The 16602-nt window shown below is 48.1% G+C and overlaps 1 protein-coding gene across 1 annotated transcript in view; it reads right to left on the bottom strand.

Annotated features, from left to right (window-relative positions):
- The window catches only part of LOC144178228 (dopamine D2-like receptor), a 773504-nt gene that overhangs the window by 622566 nt on the left and 134336 nt on the right, over positions 1 to 16602 (bottom strand). Inside the window, exon 2 of the mRNA XM_077705925.1 lies at positions 14668 to 14729. The gene's annotated coding sequence lies outside the window, so the exon portion shown is untranslated. The remainder of the gene's footprint in view (positions 1 to 14667; positions 14730 to 16602) is intronic.

Here is a 16602-nt window from a genome sequence, read left to right as displayed (position 1 = left end):
TCATACTAAGACTGGTGGCGTGCAGAAAAATTCACGACTCATGCGGACAAGGACAGAAGGGAGAGACACCGCGGAGCGCTACTTTCAACTAGTTTCAAGAGTTGAAAGTAGCGCTCCCTGGTGTCCTCCTTTCTTGTCCTCTTCCGCATGCGCCGTGAATTTTTCTGCATTGCAACACCAACTCTCCCAAGAATCCGTACTCGTGGTGGCGTGACCCGCATACATGTGAACGTCGTTCAGCGCAAAGGAAACCTTAAGCATATTTGACGCGCGAAAGTGCACAACAGACAGTACCAACCTTCTTTTAATTAAGGATACACAGTGGAGAGAGTGAGCGAGCGAGAGATAATGGAAAGTAAGAGCCGAAAGGAGCATGTTCGTGGTCGGGGTCCTCAGTTTAAAACTCCGCGGGGGCGGCCGCCTTCTTCGCCGTTTCCTCCGGCAATAGCTAGACGCGCAGACAGAACGACGGATTGCGGAAATTGAAGCAATGAATTGGCGTCGGCGGAAGCACAAGGAAGCAAAGAATGACGTTGCGATAGCACCTATAGTCTAGCCGCGTGCGCTCAACGGCGAATTGCAGAAACAATAAACGATATATCAACGTCGGCGGAAACAGGAAAAGCCAAAGAATGGGATTGCGATAACACCCAAAATTTCTTCATGCTCTCTCTCTCTCTCTCTCTCTCTCTCTCTCTCTCTCTCTCTCTCTCTCTCTCTCTCTCTCTCTCTCTCTCTCTCTCTCTCTCTCTCTCTCTCTCTCTCTCTCTCTCTCTCTCTCTCACACACACACACACACACACTCCGTGTTTGTAAACAAAGAGAGAACTACAGCCTCCATTTCTCCATAGATGTAGAAGCGCCGGAAATTGAAGCTGTCGTCTGCTTTCGCAAGGACTACATTGGAAACATTTTGTTATCCTTGTTTTGTTCTCTTTATTTTTGTTTTAAAGCTTGCATTTTATATTTAAGGCGGGCTTTTGTTGTTTGGTCTTGCATTTTTAGGACGTGGTGCTCTTAACCAGGTGGTATCGCGCCGATGACTCACGCAACGTCATCTGGAGTTGACGATTGAGAAAGTAAAGCGAATTCCGTGCAAAGCACGAAATTTTAGTTGACGATTTTAACACGTTTGCAATCAACATAAGGCAATATTTTTTTTAGAAACATAGAGAGAACAATCTTAATGAAGGCTTGCAACGCCAGATTGCAACGCCTGGCTTGCAACGCCAGATGAACGCGGTGACAATGATGATTATAATTATGAAGAGGAACACACATGATTTGATCTATTTACAAAGTCTTATCAAGGCTTGTGGCTTTTAGATAGGTAAATAAAGCTTTTGTGGCACGACCGACACGTTAGGAAGAATTCCGGGCACCTAATACGCCCTTCAGTTCTGCCCTACGAAGAGCGGCCGGTCCAGAGACACTGCAAGACACTCTCTGCGTACTAAAGCGCGCACAGTCACATGTTAGGTGTTTCAGATCTTCACGCACATCACACTCTGGGCACAGACATGTATAACTGAAGACATGTAGTGTTCCTTTGACTGAAAATAGACGTGGACGTAATTTTGCGATAGGAAACGAAAGAAACGCGTTCAAAAGTATATTTTAAGCTCAAAATACAAAAAAAAAACGCTCGCACTAGAGCCTCCAGCATGTGGCTTCAGCGACATGCACAACAGTAACAAAGTTTCCAACACGACGCGCCAGCAGTGCGAACACAGGAAAATGGAATTGAATTACCAGCAAACCTGTATTGCCCTTATCACGGGAGGACCGAGCCAGGAGGCGAACAGCGTGACAGTTGGGCGTGGAGACCGGAGAGGCTGCATTGACAGTCAAACCCGTTTATAGCGAATTGCAATATGCCCCGCGATTAGTTCGATATATCCAATAGTTCGATATAGCCGAACCCGCTTATAACGAACTTATTGTTACAAGTTCGCAATCCGCAATCCCCCCCCCCCTCCCTTCCCTTCCCCAACTCCACCATCCCCGCATGCAGAAACGAACACAGTAAAGTAGCCATTAGCATACCCAAAATAATCCATTTATTGAAATAATAAAGCTACTTTCCGCCTGAACTGCCTACTTTGCAAAGAAAAAAGCGGTGAATTTCGTTTTCACTTTCGTTTTGGCGGCTTCAACTAGCATAGCATTCTCTACACGGAACATTGTTTGCACCAGTTCGAGTCCGTGTCCTCCAAAATCTAAGAAGCATTGGCGGAGCACATCGACTGCCGAAAGCGCTTCATTATAAGCGTCGGACGGCTTTCACTCGCGACATCATCGGGAACGTGGGGGAGCTCTTCCCACAGTTCACCGATGCTGCTGTCTTGGTCCGGACTCGCTGACTGCGTTGGTTCCGTCTGAGTCCCGCTCGTCGCAAACAGTTAAGGAAAGTGTCGGGCGTCACGTCGCTCCGTGAGAGGCGCAATGACTCAGTCGCAACTCTTGCTCCGTGTTCGCGGCCAATCCACATCTCAATCGCCGCCCCGAGACCATGCATTTCGGCGGCCATTCTAGGCGCGCAGAGTTCGATATATCGGATGTGAACTTCGTTATAAGGAATATGTTTCCCATGTATTTCCGTAACTGAATTATTTTTGTTCGATATACGGCATAATTCGCTCTATCCGGGTTCGTTATAGCCGGGTTTGACTGTACGAGGAAGAGGCTGCAGGGTAGTGTCGTCGTTTGACGACATTTGCAGGGAATCGAGCTCATATTCGGCCACTTTTTCCCTCGACCAATTACCTCTATTTACCCTTTTTTAAAGGTTAATTATGTTAGCTTCGTCAGTTATGTACTTAAGTAGGGATGCAGGGCATTACACGGTTGGCCCTTTCTCGCGATTTTTTCCATCATGGTTTGAGGTTGTTTCTTCTGTTTTGTTTTTGTTTTTCATTTTTGTGCTCTTCGTGTGAAGGCGGTGAATAAAATAGGAATTTTTTTTTGTTTGGTCATACTTCATATTTTCCTAGTCATTTGCATTTTGTCGCCCTTAAATTCCCTTCGACCAAAAGTCTGTATTGTACAATTATAGCATTAAATGAGTAAACATTACGAATTGCACATTCGTGTGCAGATTCACGGCGTTGCACGATTGGTGCTGTAAGCAATTCAGCACATAACTATTACGCAAAAAAAAATCTTAAATTTCCTTTTCCTACCTCCTAGGGATCGTTTCCACTGGCGACAGGGAACACATTTGCGACGGGATTGATGGCGTTCCGACTTTGTCGCATTCTTTTCTCGGTCGACTACAGCGTCGCCATTGTCCTGCAAGCCTTAAGAGTGCTCGCAGAGCACTCTTATTGTACGGTTACAGAACGTCCAATAAAAAGAAAAATCAAACTAACGTCTCTATAACCATTGCGAATACGGAAAAACAAAGTAAATGGCCAGGTCAGTCGTGTTACCCTTACCTTTGGCCCTCCGTATCGAACTGTTAGCGATCTTCTACGCGCGCTAGTCCAGATAGCACAAGAAACCTTTTAAAGCAAAAGTCTCAATGCAGCCGTACGGCTGCATTGAGGTGGATGTCAAACTTGGATGTCCTGTCCTGGACCAGGAAATTTTTTTCTTCAACTGCAAAGTTTCTCAGAAAGCTGTACTACTTCCCTTTGTAGCCGTACGGTTGCATTGAGGTGGATGTCAAACTTTCGTCCGCAGAAACTTACTCCACCTTGGGGATTTTCCGTAAAATATGGTCGCTTAACAACTGCTGTTATAATTGTACTGTAAAAAAATGGCTGCAGCTGCAAATGGTAAATAAAACAACAATTGAGCTCACATGGTAATGGAGCGCGGTTTCCAAAGTAGCACAATGCGCCACCACCCCGCTATCCAAGCCCTATACTCATCCCTTTCACAGTGGTGGAACAATAGTTATTGTCGCTGTTGTTCCTTTCTTCGCAGCCCCTACCACTTCAGCGACTGGCCAAGAATCGGGAGCTTTAAGGGACTAATGTGCCCGCTGGACAAAACTATGAATTGGAAACGTAGAAGCAGCAGAATAGCGAGTGCCGCGTGACACCTGAACGTGGTAGCACGTGAGTAGAATAGATGCAAAGCAGCCACATGAACTCTGATTCTAGGGGAGCTGTGGCGTGTGCCAGTATGCTTGTTGAAGTAATTCGCACCGAAATGCGAAGAAACTAAAGCGAAGAAAGAGACGCAAATACGGTACAGCGGAAAAGAAGCCGGTCAAAGTAATTAACCCCAAGTAATGAAGATACGAAAATAATAAAAGGTCGTGTGATCATTCATCAGTAACATCGACACCAATTTAGTGTCGCGTTAATTCCATACTACTCGTTCAAATAAGCAGAATGCCACATATATCGGTCGCAGTGAAATGAGAATGCAAAGAGACGTTTATCGAAACTGTTACCTCGTACAAGCAATTTCAGTGAATCCTTAAGGGTTCTGTGTCCCTTGCAGGTAAGCCTGCGCCCGAGGCAATTACTTCGTGAAAGGCACTGCCGCAACGAGTAGCATCACCATGCACGGATGCTCCGCAATAACGCTTTCGTAAATTCCGCTTTTCGCAGTGGAAACGTTATTAGTTGCTGCCGCTGAAAACGCCCCGCGAGCAAACTGAACGCTGTGCGGAGATGCAGCACGTCAGAACGAGGCGCCGCTACGGGCGCAGTGACAAACGCACGAATTGAGCCCTCTTAGCAAGAGACTTTGCCAAAGCAAACGCCAACAGAAGTTGAGGAACGAAATAATGCAGGAGGACGGCAAAGGAAAAACGCAAGTCTGTGTGCGCGTGTCAGAAAAAAAACAAAAGCGCGTTCTCCAGCAAACGAAATGTATCTGCAGCGCGGCTCAAAAGCAATCTTCCTTCCCCGCCGCAGGCAAGCTGAGTTTTGAAAGTTTGAATATTTTGACGGTTTCCGCTGCTTTTGTAGCAGTTGTTGTTCAGTTCCAAAAAGAAGAAACAAAGGAACGAAATAAAGACAAACGCCAAGTCGAAATCCAGACTCGTGTGGTGGAAAAGGGCGAACAGGAGCAAGAACGGGGAAAAGGGCTGAAGGCGAACGGAAGAATACGCTTACGCAGCCGTCGGCGGCGCGCCGAGTGAAGCGCTCCGTCAGGAGGGGTCACAAATATAATCCCAATGTCGTACACCTCACTCGAACAGATGTTTACCGCCAGGGGTAGGCAAATATTTGTTTCACAGCGTGGGGAAGAGGGAGGGGCGAAAGTTCCCCTAGACGACTAACAATTCCCAGCGTATCCTCTAGGATGACTTTCTGTTCTTCGAGTTTCGAACGTTGCGAAAACGCAAGCTCGCCCTGCATTCAATATTTGCCAACGAAGGTCCCAGATTCGCTGGTTGGATTCGTTGAAGAATAAGACGTTGTACGTGCGGGTCGTGCTGAGCGTTGTTTACGACACCGCTATCCGTGCGCGTCAAAAGCATTTGGTTATCTTCGCTTTTTATCATCGATCCACATCGTGGTTATGTGTAGCACTGTGTACAGGTAAAGAAATAGGTACTGCATTATAACCGCTTTGCATTGTTTGTATATAGATGTACACAGCTTTACTGCGATACACTGAGGTTTTGTAAGAAAACATGTGTTTATACTGTATATAAATGTACATGGATACTGTTAGTGAATGTAGGTGTGTACACAGAACATAGCGTATTTTTCACTGAGTACTCATAAGGTATTTCAGTAGTTGTGGTTTCTAGCGTAATTGTTTTACCTCGTGGGTTCTTATGACTGACACTGAATCCCTTTATTACTCCGACGTTCGGAGTAGCGAGCTCCTTCATCGGTTGGGACAAACCTCTCCAACAAGCAAATATTTATCTCTCTTCCTTTAGGCTGCCGCAAAACTGCGGTATACATTTTTATCTGTTATTATTTCCGTGATCGTCGATATTGAGGATATAAAACATAAATATATCACCAGAAGCCACGCCACCTTCCTTAAAGAAACATGAGGTCATAAGAAACTCAACAGTTCGCTTTATTTTACCAAAAGGTTAAGACTTGGCTTTGTGTGCACACAAAACCAAGTCACAATCTTTTTTGTTCGCCACTCGCCACACCAAAGTTAATCTTATTTTTATGTCTAAAATGTAATCGCAGCCTGGCTCCGGTGTGCGTTTTTGTGGTGCAAGAGTGTCGACAAAATGACCATTATTATTACAGATTGGTTCTTAAACTATCGGCACTGTAAACACTACTGATAGCTCAATATAGATGATAGTTTCGATTCAGTACCGATATATTTACGGCAGTTGCATTGGTTCGACAATAGATAATTGCAACTGGTGTACCTTCATAGAGCACTACTTCGATAATCGGTATGGGGTATCAGATGTCTGTCAGTCTGGAATTCGGATGGTCTACCATTGATGCACTGCAGTTGGCACATCTAAGGCATGCTATCAAAGTATTATCGGTATTTTTTTTAATATTGATGTTTGAGTAGAAGTAAGCTATCACTGTCAGTAATACTGATAGCACTATCGGCAGGTTTGTTCCACCTGTATTTGTGGCTTTCTGGGTGAGTACGCGTTTGTGTGTATGTTGTTTTTGGTGGTGGTGCAGCGGTAGTTGTGGTGGTGGTGCATGTGTGTGTGTGTGTGTGTGTGTGTGTGTGTGTGTGTGTGTGTGTGTGTGTGTGTGTGTGTGTGTGTGTGTGTGTGTGTGTGTGTGTGTGTGTGTGTGTGTGTGTGTGTGTGTGTGTGTGTGTGTGTGTGTGTGTGTGTGTGTGTGTGTGTGTGTGTGTGTGTGTGTGTGTGTGTGTGTGTGTGTGTGTGTGTGTGTGTGTGTGTGTGTGTGTGTGTGTGTGTGTGTGTGTGTGTGTGTGTGTGTGTGTGTGTGTGTGTGTGTGTGTGTGTGTGTGTGTGTGTGTGTGTGTGTGTGTGTGTGTGTGTGTGTGTGTGTGTGTGTGTGTGTGTGTGTGTGTGTGTGTGTGTGTGTGTGTGTGTGTGTGTGTGTGTGTGTGTGTGTGTGTGTGTGTGTGTGTGTGTGTGTGTGTGTGTGTGTGTGTGTGTGTGTGTGTGTGTGTGTGTGTGTGTGTGTGTGTGTGTGTGTGTGTGTGTGTGTGTGTGTGTGTGTGTGTGTGTGTGTGTGTGTGTGTGTGTGTGTGTGTGTGTGTGTGTGTGTGTGTGTGTGTGTGTGTGTGTGTGTGTGTGTGTGTGTGTGTGTGTGTGTGTGTGTGTGTGTGTGTGTGTGTGTGTGTGTGTGTGTGTGTGTGTGTGTGTGTGTGTGTGTGTGTGTGTGTGTGTGTGTGTGTGTGTGTGTGTGTGTGTGTGTGTGTGTGTGTGTGTGTGTGTGTGTGTGTGTGTGTGTGTGTGTGTGTGTGTGTGTGTGTGTGTGTGTGTGTGTGTGTGTGTGTGTGTGTGTGTGTGTGTGTGTGTGTGTGTGTGTGTGTGTGTGTGTGTGTGTGTGTGTGTGTGTGTGTGTGTGTGTGTGTGTGTGTGTGTGTGTGTGTGTGTGTGTGTGTGTGTGTGTGTGTGTGTGTGTGTGTGTGTGTGTGTGTGTGTGTGTGTGTGTGTGTGTGTGTGTGTGGGGGGGGGGGGGGGGGGGGGGGCTAGAATTTTTCGACAATTAAATAAAGAACCGTCCAGCGCATGTCCTCTACGCCATTCTTGTGCACCCTAATGTGGACTGTGCGGCCGAAATTTGGCTATAATTTTTAAATACACCTGCAGCGAACACAAAATACGCTCAAATCTACCGCCACCCCGCTCCTCAAGGTGCACCGTCTCAAAACCCAAGCTCGATCAGCGACTCTATTCTGGCGCTTTATGTTCTTCTGCTGCTACTCCACTACTCCCGTGAATGACGTCGTCGCGGTTTTCGACGCTAACGAGGCCCGCTTGCTGCTTTTCGCCGAGCTTCTAGAAACGTGAAGCAGGTGAGTTCATTACTAGCCCAGTAGCATTAAGGGTGGGGGTTATGGCAAAATAAAATCATCAAGGGAAACCACGTTGGTTGATCTATAACGAGGCTCAGAAGTTGCTCCTTCCGTCTCACCCTTGCCAGCACACGGCCAGAGAAAAGAAAACTCAGAAAGCATGGTTACCTTGGTCTCTGGCGCCAACCCACAATCTTGATCCGTTTTATACTCTACTTCACCTTCCTTTGTAAAGTATACGTACGGTATTTTCGGTTTGATTGAGCTGAAACCACGCTGCTAATGACTAGAGACCGGAACTTTAGGCAAAATGCCTATTTTTCCCTCGAGTCTGCATAACGCCTAGTTAACATGTAAGCATGAACTAAGGGAAGTGAATCCTTTTAAGCTACAGTGCCTATATGTGCCTATTCTGACTTACTGAGCTTTATAGCGCCTATTATGACATGGGCTTATAAAGGCTTTCCAGCGCCTAAAGATAGCTTTTTTGTCTTATAAAGGACTTTTTTGGTTTTTCGAGACGATAACCTGAAGGACCGTTCTTGCTTCAGAAGAGCGCAACTGGGTGTTTGTTGCACGCCATTCGCGAGAAAAATGCGCGAGCCGTGCCGAACACGCCGAGAAACGCAAACCGTGCTCGAGCCGCCGCCACCTCGACCTCGCCACATCGGCCGAGCCTCCAGAGACTCGTACGCACTGGCACCGCAGCCAACTTCACCGACGTCACCCCTGTCCACAAGAGCTCTTTTGTTTTATGTCCCCCTGACGCGCTGTGTCCGCGTACCCATGGCGAAAACGTTTGCCGATGAGCCCTATCCATAGCTAACGTAATAAAAAAATTCACGCATCTCCACGAAGTGAACCATGACAAGTGGGCGAAGCACTGGGGATTGTTCGTGCCGTGATTCACCCATGAAAGTGCTTACTGCAGCTGAAACGATTTCCAATCCAATCCAATCCAATCCAAGTCAATTTATTCCAATCCAATCAATTTCAATCCAATCCAATCAAATGCGCCTCGCGCATGCGCAGCATGGCTCTCCAGGAGCACTCTCTTTCTCTCTCTCTCTCTCTCTCTCTCTCTCTCTCTCTCTCTCTCTCTCTCTCTCTCTCTCTCTCTCTCTCTCTCTCTCTCTCTCTCTCTCTCTTTTATTTTGTTCTTGTTCGCTGATGTTTCGCTTTACACGGTGCTGTGCCGTGAGCACGGACGCCGCACGCCGGACGGACAAGCCTCGGCCTTAAAGGTGTTGTGCCACCAAATTTGTTGCTTGTGCATTCTTTGTTGCAAACGTTTTATATTTCTTTAGGAAGCATGATACATGCTCTCCCATGCACATATTCCGAGTAAAAAATTTATTATCGCACGATTCATGTGAGCAGGATTCGGTTTCGGTTTCTGGGCGCCGATTCAAGCAGTGACGTAACAGTGTTGCGAGGACGCTCTGCCACGTGTGTCTACCATGCTGCGCTGCGGTACGCTGCGACTATACTGCGGTGTCTGCTCCCGCACACACGTGCTTCACCACGGAAGTAAACACGCCGACTCATCATGTCAAGCCGCGACAGCTCCGACTCGGACTCTTTGTCTTGCATAGAAATGCAATTGGATATGCAAACCATACCCCTTAAAAAACCGCTCAAGAAAAAAAAACTGTCTTCGCCGCGAATTGACCCCGCAACGTCGACCGAGCGGGCCCGACGCGCGAGACCACTGCGCCACCGCATAAATCGTGACCCGTTGCGAAATAGCCGGTGTAGTAGATGGAGGCCCATCCTTCGAGTCGTACGTCGGTGTTTACTAGCTAGTTTACAGAATTCCTGGGTGGTAAACTGGAATTTCTTAAATAGCGCTTGCGCAGCAAGGTTCCGCGAAGCCCCCGCAATAGCTTATCGCCATCAACTCTGCTTCTTCGCGAAAGCGCTCGCAAAAAAAGTGTGCCGGGCTGCGGCTGCGATTTTGCACTGTAGGGATAGTGCTTGCCGTACTTTGGTTATACGTGTTACGTTAAAAACCTTGGCCGATCTCTTATTACCCAAATTACCCTACGTAACTCTTCTTCTGCGCAAAACTTACCTTTTATTTTCTACAGGCGAGCCGATCGCAAACGCATATGCAGTTTGCAGCTCCGGGGTAGCGGCGTCGCCGAAGAGCACGGCCGAAGCGTCGAACGCCAAAATACGGATTGCATTAGCACTAGTGTTGAGTTGTATGGGCTTCATGGACCTTACTGAGTTTATTACACTCCAGAAACTAACAAAATAGAGCCGCATTCATTGCGGCACGAATGTTGTCGGGGAGCAGTTTTCGCTTCTCGGTCGATTCACGACGACGCGTCGGGCGACCAGTCGGCCGACCAGTTTTGTTGGCGTCTTCGGTCGGCGAGTCAGACACACTACGGTGACTTTTCATCGGCCGACGTGTTTGTGTCGCCGTCGGCCGATGGTTTGGCGACTCGTCGGCGTCGCCGTCTCTTGGCTGTCGCGTCGTCGTCCCTGTCGTGTCGGCCTAGTGTGTCTGATACGACCAAATGACCAAACAAACTGTGGTAACAGAAGTTTACGTTGACGTCGCTCGAGTCGCTAACGTGGTATGACGTCACAAACTTTGTTATGTTGGCCATTCACTGACGTCATGGTTAGTGGCGCTAGCGATGGGTCCCGATCTCCAGAAGAGCATTTAGGTACTTTTTAGAAGCGAATTAAAATATATATTAAGCGGTTGCTGTACCCAGCACTTCGTGTTGAGGGTCCTTGCCTGCAGAGAAAGCCTACAGCAGGCTTTTTACAGACTTAAAGGTGCTTCGACCCAAAAAACAAGCAAAGAAGATTAACTTGAACGGGACACAGCCGCGCACATGCGAGTCAAGGTCAAAGACACCTCCTAGGGGGAAACCACGAGCAAATCTGACACACCAAATTTTGAGGTGACGTTACAAACGCGTGCACAGTCATCCGCCTATCACGGGTACACCATCGCCGGAAAGATGCAGCAAGTGTTGGACGAAGACCGAACGAGAAACGGAGGTTATAGGAATGAGCATCTCGGCACTTTTCAATTACTCTAGTCGTGACAGCCGTCGTTTTCCCTGCCACGTAACCTACGAGGGCATTTAGAAGCGTAGCAATAAGGGAATTAGATGCAAAGAAACTTGCGGGATGTCTAATATTGATAATCGATATACAGGGTGTCCCAGCTATCACGCACCAAGATTTAAAAAAAGAGTAATGGCGTAACTCGAACAAAACCTTGTGAATAATGTTTCCAGTACTGTGGAGAAGCGGGCAGCGTTTTTTCGTTAATGAGTCTTTACTAATTAATTGTAATTAATTACATAACTCGAGAAGTACTGTCATAATCACTCAAGTGTCAATGAGGCACAAGTGCCTCATTGACAATTCAATGATCAGTACAGCAATTCTCAAGTTAGATAATTAATTACAATTAATTAGTTAAGTGTCATTAACAAAAGAATTACGGTCCACTTCTCCACAGTACTGCAAATATTCTGCACTATGTTTTCTTCGAGTAACGCCATTGCTCTTTTTTTAAATCTTGGTGCGTGATAGCTGGGTCACCCTGTATAGAATATAGTTACTGAATGGCGTTATTCCCGCAGCTTCGCTAGCCATGTGATCCTGCATAAGAGGTGAGCAGCTTGTACGGAAGTATTCCACTTCCCTGTACAATCCATGGGATTCATCGGTATTGCGAAGAGCTGAGGAGGTCGTCCTGCTGTCAACGAATAAATAAGATCTTTCTTCGAGGCGAAGTTATGTGTTCAAGCAGCAGTTACCCACTGTGCCTCTTCCATAAGAGCCCGTTGGTGCCCCTTAAAACACTAGGCTAAGGGGAGAGAACTACTACAAAAACACTCACCAGTGGTATTAACCGCTTTGCAGTCGACGAAAGCGTCGAAGCCCAAGTTATTTACACCACGCTACACTTGAACGCGACTCGGCAAATTCGTGTGCTTATTTCACAGTCTTAGCAGAAAGCATTTGCGCAGCTTGGGCGCCACTCTGACTAAGAATGCTGAGCTCATTTGGAAAGTCCAAGACAGATCCGCCACCATCCCCGAAAGACCGGTTGCTGGTCGAGACATTCCTGTCTGTCATTGTGCCATTCTGTGTGACATAAAATTCCGGGATTCCCTGTTAATTACCCTGTTAAAAATTCCCTGTGTTAAACGAACTGCCGAAGGTTCTGAGCAGCAAACATTCTGATATTCCAGGCGCAAACGGGTCATGGAGCGTCCCGGAATACAAGCCCGCTCCGCTTACTTCAGTGGACGTCGAGCAGCCCTTTGGCGGCCGTCTCTGGGCTCAGCCGCGTCGCCGTGGTAACCGAGTGAACGATGGCAAGACCGAATAGTGAAAGAAAGCAGAGGAGAGTGTCGCGAAAGTGTGAGGGGATGGCGGTTCGCCGTGGCAGCGCGAGCGCTCTCCGAAACTGTGCGGTGGGAGAGTGGGGGGGGGGGGGGGGGGGTGGATGCTGAGCCCGCACGAGACGTTCGCCTGCGCGACGCTGGTGAAAACGTGAGGGGGGCGTGCGCGTGGCGATGGCGTGCGTTCCCTGGCTAAGACGCGGGTCGCGGTCCCCTCCTGATACGCACTTCGCGCCGCCGACGCAGAGGCTCATCATCGCTGCCGTCGAGAGAACCCTCGAGTGAGTGCTGCCTCAGCGCACTGCTGCTGCGCCCAAATATCGTATTAGGGAGTATCGTAATCGCCAGCCAATTTTTTTCCCACACAGTTATCGACTGAAAACAGGTACAACTTCAAGCAGCAAATCATTGAGATTGGTCTGGTTTGTTATGGCTTTTAAGCATTTCATTTGTTGTTGAATCATCTTGCATTTCACGTAAATCTGCTCAAAAAGCAACTCTTGTGTGACTTATTTTTAAGAACAAAATAAAGCCATTTTCCCACAGCACAAGACTTGTCAGCTGCTTTTACTGCAAGTCCAATTTTTTTCGTAAACTACGCTGCTGAAGTATGAACGAATTGACCCCATATGTGCCTCAACGACAGTATTTGGAGCCCATATTTGCCTAAACGGCACTTTTCAGTGCCTATTATAGGCGCCTAAAACCTTGATTTTTCGTGCCTCAAGTTTCGGTCTCTACTAATTACACTTAGAGCTCAATTTTAACTCACGCTCGCCAGCTATCTACGCGCATGCCAGGGCATCGCCTCCTGTATTTTTACAATGCCAAACGCATCGCACGCGTCCCAATAGGAGTGACTGGTACGCCTGCAGTGCCCACATTTCGCAAGGTGGGGCCCCGAGCTGAACCGGGATCACGTAACCGTAACTACATTCGAGAGCGGCTGGTGCCTGGTTGCCAAGGCAAACAATGTTTGAGATTGTCAAAGTAATGGCGCTCGCGCCAGCGCTAGAAAGCTCACAGCCACGGCGGAGCATATTTTGCCAACGTTGCCGCTCTCCACCACGCGTCGCCCCAAACTGGTACTGGTCACATGTCTGAAGCGCTGGGAAGGCTACCTATTGGGGGAGAGTGGCCGGAGTAGAAGGAGAGGGCTTCGTTGGCCGGTACGGGCTGATGCGTTTGGCATCGTAAAAATACAGGAGGCGATGGCCAGGGTTAACGCACAGCGCATTGGCTTTATACATCGCGCGAGAATGTATATCATACGTTTCATTGACCGTCCGTCCGTCCGTAGAGCCGCGATTATATTGAACCGGCGAAACTGCCCGACGGAACACGGCCAATGACGTTTGACCAGATACGCGACTAGTTTTCAAAGCTCCAAGAAACGTGTGCATGCACCCGAAAAATGAAAATAGTCTTCCCACACTCATGACAAAATTGACCGCCGGAACAAGGCTTAGCTTCCTACTTTGGCACGTGAAGCTGACGAGGGATGAAATAGATACCAAAGTTCCTGCCTTACGGAATCCTTAGGAAATTCTGGCGCCCTCATTTTTTATGAACGAGCGTTCGCGCACATATCTGTTAATGAAAACATCTTTGATTGATTTTTGTGGTTTAACGTGCCGCCGCAACGCAGGCGATGAGGAGCGCCGTAGTGGAGGGCTCCGGATTGATATTAAACCACCTGGGGATCTTTAGCATGCGCCGAAATCTCGTACACATGGGCGTTTTTGCTTTTCGCCTCCATCAGAAAAGCGGCCACCGCGGACGGGAATCGAACCCGCTACCTTGTGCTCAGCAGCACAACGCCTTAGCCACTGAGCCACCGCCGCGGGTAATGAAAACATCTTTCTCCGAATTGATCGGCTTAGCTGCCTTCTAGTGGCATTGGTGAACCTTGGCAGATTGCGTTATCGGCATATTCATAGCAAATTATCCTGAACGACTGATGAAAAGGGGGAAAAAGCGAGAGGAATGGCAAGCGGGAAAGGCTACGTTCCATACACCGTAACAAAACTAAACAAATAACCAGAACACTCAAATATCACACATTTCAACAGGGGCTATACGTCAAGGCATACACAACACTTATCGGTAAAGACAAATAGTACAAGAAATAAAACAAGAAAAATCACGTGGTTAATCCCCTGTAAGTACAGACTAGTAGGAAAATTTTTCGTTCCGAGCACTTCCCCGGTGCTGTAGTGACAATGCAAGAGTCGAAAATATCGCGAATACCCCTGCATTGAAATCTCTAAGTTCGTTATCTTCGATCAAGTACCCCCTGCAGGGTATGGTTTGTTATTTCGGAGAGGGTCTGTTTTCACTGCGTCCCGCAACTTGAATAAGAAGTTCAACGACCACTCACGGCTGGTGACGGTCGGCGATGCTGTGTCGATGGTCGTGAGTTGTCCCTCCGGTGCAATCGGCCTGCAGGACAAGAAAACTCTGATCAATAATCGGAAATCGAGAAGCCTCTGCGCGCGGTACTTAAATTTGTGTTAATCATCATTTCGTCCTGCATCTGCATGAATAAATCAAGAACACTGAATGAAGGAAAACGTTCGATTACCCACCTCAGCCCTAAAGAATCAATGCAACCGGTCGTAAGCAGTACTGAATTTTCTGAATACTAACCATCAGACGCGTCTCTAGAAAAGTTGCATACAAATAGTTGAAGTCAAACTTGAGGCGTACACTTTTCGCGGCACCTAGATTGAAGTCAACTAACCAGAAGATCCTACATGTGTTTATAGCAAATTCATAACGTACAACGTCTCGGGGTAGCGGAGCTGACGATGCGAGATTTTCGGTTGACCTTGTTAGCTGCCTCGCGGGACTTCCAGGGCAGACGGTGCCGTACTCACTGTGCGGTCTCTATAAACACGGGCTTATATAATTCGCGAACACGCCGTAAGTGGGAGTGATAATATAACGCTTCCCTCGAGCGAAGCCCCTGCGGAAGCCAAACTCTTTAGCGTCGCGGACCGGCTAACCGATGACGGGCGACAGGCATTGAATACCTCTGCCGCGCGACGGGCTGGCTTGCGCCGTCATTTGGCGGGCCTCCGGCTGGAACGTCCGGAAAGCAGCGCCGCCGAAAGATTCGCTAACAACGCGCGCGTCCAAAGAAATGAATAATTCATTTTCATAAGCCGACGTGCCAGCCATTGAGACGCGCTGGAGGCCGTCTCATTTAATTTTGCCTCCAATATGGATGAGGGAGGAGCGGGAGCAAGCTCGGGAAGAGGCTGCGGAGAGCACGGGAGAAGCGCGCACGAACACCGGCGCGTCATCGTTGCCCGAACAATGCACCTCGACGACAGCCGCTCTTTGTCTCCGCACCGACGGCTTGTCCATTCACGGGACGGCCAGGAATGTGGAAGCCGAAGAAGAAGAAGCGCTCAAACGAGAAACAAAGAAGTGCAGTGGGGGAGTGGTCCAGAGAGCGGAGTGCGCAAGTGGGACCTCTTTTGTTTTTATTTCGCCGAACTTATTGATTCGGCAGGCAAGGCCAAATTTCAACAACGCTGTGCGAAGGGGCGGGTTCTGCCGTACACCCCAAGGAATTCGACAACCAGCCGATTAGAGTGCCGTCAGTTAGTTGCGCGCCTGTGGGAAACGTGTTTTGGGTGGCATTTGACGCATTCGTCATTAAGCCTTCCACAGCTTCCCCGTGTGCCGTGTGTTTCTTCTTACATCGTCGTTTTTGTAGGAGCGAAGCCCCTACGAGGCTCGCGCTGTCGGCGTCTCCTGTCGTCATCGACTCAGGTAGCCCCCGTACTAAAACATCGGGGCACTCGTTTTCCAACGCCGCGCGCTAGAACGTAACGCGTACTAAAAGAAAAAAAATTATCACAGATAAAACCGGTTCAAAATAAGCTAACATGATTTAAAGATTTGTGGAACGCTCCCTGTCCGCTGCAGCAATCGTCAAGCACAATCTGTTTGTAGACGGGTTATAATTTGTAGAAGTGACAACTGGGTTAGTTGGTAATGCATATGGGACATCTTGAAGGTAGCGCACTCAAACACGGACACTAGGAAAAGATACGACAAACTACAGCCGACAGCGTGTGACATAATTTGTGTTACCAACCGACTCGGGTAACCACGAGCTCTCGACGCTAGGCCTGATCGGGTTGGGTAGTCGGTTGAAGCAAAAAAAAAAGCATACTTAACTGGTGCCGAGGCCTCGTTGATCCCCGAGGACGAGCCCCAACCCGAGGCGGGGGCATTGCACTGCGCTCGCGTTAACCGCTGCCACTAACCTAAACTGGGGCAGATTGGGCATGCATATTGC

This window comes from Haemaphysalis longicornis, unplaced genomic scaffold, assembly GCF_048455015.1.
Source record: "Haemaphysalis longicornis isolate Haplotype H1 unplaced genomic scaffold, Haemaphysalis longicornis Haplotype H1 scaffold_4, whole genome shotgun sequence".
In the NCBI taxonomy this organism is placed as follows: Eukaryota; Metazoa; Arthropoda; class Arachnida; order Ixodida; family Ixodidae; genus Haemaphysalis; species Haemaphysalis longicornis.
This window is presented reverse-complemented; position numbering and strand designations above follow the sequence as displayed.